This window comes from Rhinopithecus bieti, unplaced genomic scaffold (genome assembly GCF_001698545.2).
Source record: "Rhinopithecus bieti isolate Rb0 unplaced genomic scaffold, ASM169854v2 scaffold_15363, whole genome shotgun sequence".
In the NCBI taxonomy this organism is placed as follows: Eukaryota; Metazoa; Chordata; class Mammalia; order Primates; family Cercopithecidae; genus Rhinopithecus; species Rhinopithecus bieti.
The window spans coordinates 1-3,169 of NW_016808064.1; the positions used below are offsets into that span (position 1 = coordinate 1).

General features: G+C 39.7%; 1 pseudogene; it reads left to right on the top strand.

Moving 5' to 3' along the window:
- The first annotated feature begins 2,045 nt into the window (after positions 1 to 2,045).
- On the top strand, positions 2,046 to 2,639 carry LOC108537715 (developmental pluripotency-associated protein 4 pseudogene; annotated as a pseudogene).
- Positions 2,640 to 3,169: the final 530 nt, after the last annotated feature.

Consider the following 3,169-nt stretch of genomic DNA (forward strand, 5'->3'; position numbering starts at 1 on the left):
CCATAATTTGCTTTTGGATTATACACATTTAATGAGTTTTAAAATTCATTAATTCACCAAATATTTTACTCAGTGCCTATGCACAGTGCCATATGCCCTAGACCCAAGTAATTCAAGAGCAAATGAGACAGACATGATTTCTGCCCTCACAGAGCTTACTTATATTCTAAAAGGAAGAAGCAAGTAATAAGCAAGTAAGCAAAATAATTTTAGATTAACAGCAGATAACTGCTATTAAAGGAAAATGAAAAGGTGATGTGTTAGTGACTGATGAGGGCTATTTTGGTTTTCTGACTAAAAAGGGAATGGCTGCATTATCTGTAATCAAAAGGGGAATGCGGTAGAATATAGAGATTTAGGTTAAAACTTCAGGAAGCCTTTCTTCTCACAACACAGTAGATATTCAATAAATATTTATTGATTTAATATTTAATAAATATTTAAAGTCTATATTTAAGTTCACACTTCAGGTTTCTGCAGAAAGCTGCTGGATCCACAAAATATTTGCTATGCAGGTATTTATGTATTTAAGGCTACACATATTTTAAATCCATATTTATGACTATCTTGTGTCTAACGCACTTTTTATGACCACAGTCAACCAAGTCTATGCTTTTATCACCCAAATAACATGAAGCTCTGTAGTTTTTGGTTACAGTGCTAAAATGAAAAGAAGGGAGAAATTTGTCAAGTTAACCCCAATCAAACCTTGAAAACCTCACCTAGAGCTATTAAGATACATGTTCAAGTACAAGATAATGCCAATAGAGTATGCAGCAGAAAGGGCACTTTTTTTTTTTTTTTTTTTGAGATGGAGTTTCGCTCTTGCTGCCCAGGCTAGAGTGAGTGCAATGGCATGATCTCGGCTCACTGCAACCTTCGCCTCCCGGATTCAAGCGATTCTCCTACCTCAGCCTCCCGAGTAGCTGAGATTACAGGCATGCACCACCACACCTGACTAATTTTGTATTTTTAGTAGACACGGGGTTTCTCCATGTTCGTCAGGCTGGTCTCCAACTCCTGACCTCAAGTGATCTGCCTGCCTCAGTCTCCCAAAATGTTGGGATTACAGACATGAGCCACTGTGCCTGGCCTGGCACTTTTATATAGTACTTTCGGCAGTACATATTTTGATGATCTTTCTGGAAGTCAATTTGGCAATATTTACATTAAATGTCTTAAAATGTTTTATATCCTTTGAACAGTTCATTCTTCTTTCAGACTCTCTATTCTAAAGATAAAACCAGACATGTGGACCATTTTTGCATTGAGTGTTTAACCACAGTCATCTTTACAACCAAAAAAGAACAGGAATTAAATAAGAATGGATAAATATAAATTAAGGTACTGCCTTATAATAAACTATATTTAAGTTATAAATAACATTTTGAAAACTAAAAATATGAGAAAATGTTGTATGTTAAACAGAAAAAAATATAAAATTGTACATGCACCATAATTGTAAATCTATAAAAAAGCAAACAAAATAATAAGCATAGAAAAGATAAGGGAATTAACATCAAGATGTTAATAATAGTTATCTCTGGATAATGGTATCCTAGGTGATTCTATTTTCTTCTTTGTACTTTTAGTATTTTTCGAAGTCTCTACAATAATCACAGATTGGTCTTAATAAGTCAAAAAATTATAATGTAATCTAATAAGAAAAAAGAATGCAGATATGCATGATTGAAAAAAGTCTGAGTTGGTGGGGTGCAGTGGCTCACTCCTGTAATCCCAGCAGTCTGGGAGGCCTAGGTGGGTGGATCATGAGGTCAAGAGATTGAGACCATCCTGGCCAACATGGTGAAACCCTGCCTCTACTAAAAATACAAAAAAATTAGCTGGGCGTGGTGGTGCACGCCTGTAGTCCCAGCTACCCAGGAGGCTGAGGCAGGAGAATCATTGAATCCAGGAGGCAGAGGTTGCAGTGAGCTGAGATTGCGCCACTGCACTCCAGCCTGGCGACAGAACAAGACCCCATCTCAAAATAAAAAAAGAAAGAAGTCTGAGTTTAAAAAAAGAGGTCTGGCTTCTTCCACAAGTATGGAGAAGGCAAAAGGCAAAGAGGAACATCAGCAAAGGGAACCAAAGAAAAAATGTCTGTCAAAGGCAATAAAGTGCTCTGTCCTAAGAAGAAGGCAGAGTACACTGACAACCCCAGACTTCAGAGAAGATACCAAATCCCTCCATTACCCTCTAAACTGCCACCTATTAATCTGATTCACTGCGACATTCTGCGGGCCTGGTGCCAACAATTGAAGCTGAGCTCCAAAGGCCAGAAATTGGATGCATATAAGCGTCTGTGTGCCTTTGCCTACCCAAATCAAAAGGATTTTCCTAGCACAGCAAAAGAGGCCAAAATCCGGAAATCATCGCAAAAAAAATTAAAGGTGGAAAAAGGGGAAATGTCCCTGCAAAGTTCTGAGACACATCATCCTCCTGAAGTGGCCCTTCCCCCTGCGGAGGGGCCGCCTGCCCTGGAAGATTCCACTGCTCTCCTTGAGGGAGTTAATACAGTTGTGGTGACAATTTCTGCCCCAGAGGCTTTGCTGGCCTCCTGGGCGAGAATTTTGGCCAAGGCGAGGACGCCAGAGGCAGTGGAATCTCCACAAGAGACCTGTGTAACAAGGTCTTAATAAAAAGCCTCCAATGGGAATAGAATATCAGGAAAAAGGCCACATCTATGATAATTAATGGCAGAAAGTCTGGAGAGTCCGATTCCGCGGGGCTGCTGACAGGTGAACTCTGGTCCTCTGCACACCTGTTTATGGGCCATGCTGACTGGTGGGGTGGCAGATGTTAGCCTAAGAGCCCTAGCAGTGCCTGTTGCTTTGTGAGTGGAGATACAGACTCTCAGATTTAAAAACAGAAAAACATTTCGCAAATTACCATAAATTGTAGTTAATATGTAGAAAAACTCATTCATATTACTTTTCTAAAATAGACATGACTCCAGCAGCAGCTCTTTTTTGTTTTGTTTTGTCTTCTGAGACAGTGTCTCACTCTGTTGCCCAGGCAGGAGTGCACTTGTGCAATCTCAGTTCAGGGCAATCTCCGCCTCCTGAGTTCAAGTGATTCTCTTGCCTCAGCCTCCTGAGTAGCTGGGATTACAGGCACCTGTTACCACACCCAGCTTTTTTTTTTTTTTTTTTTTTTTTTTTTTATA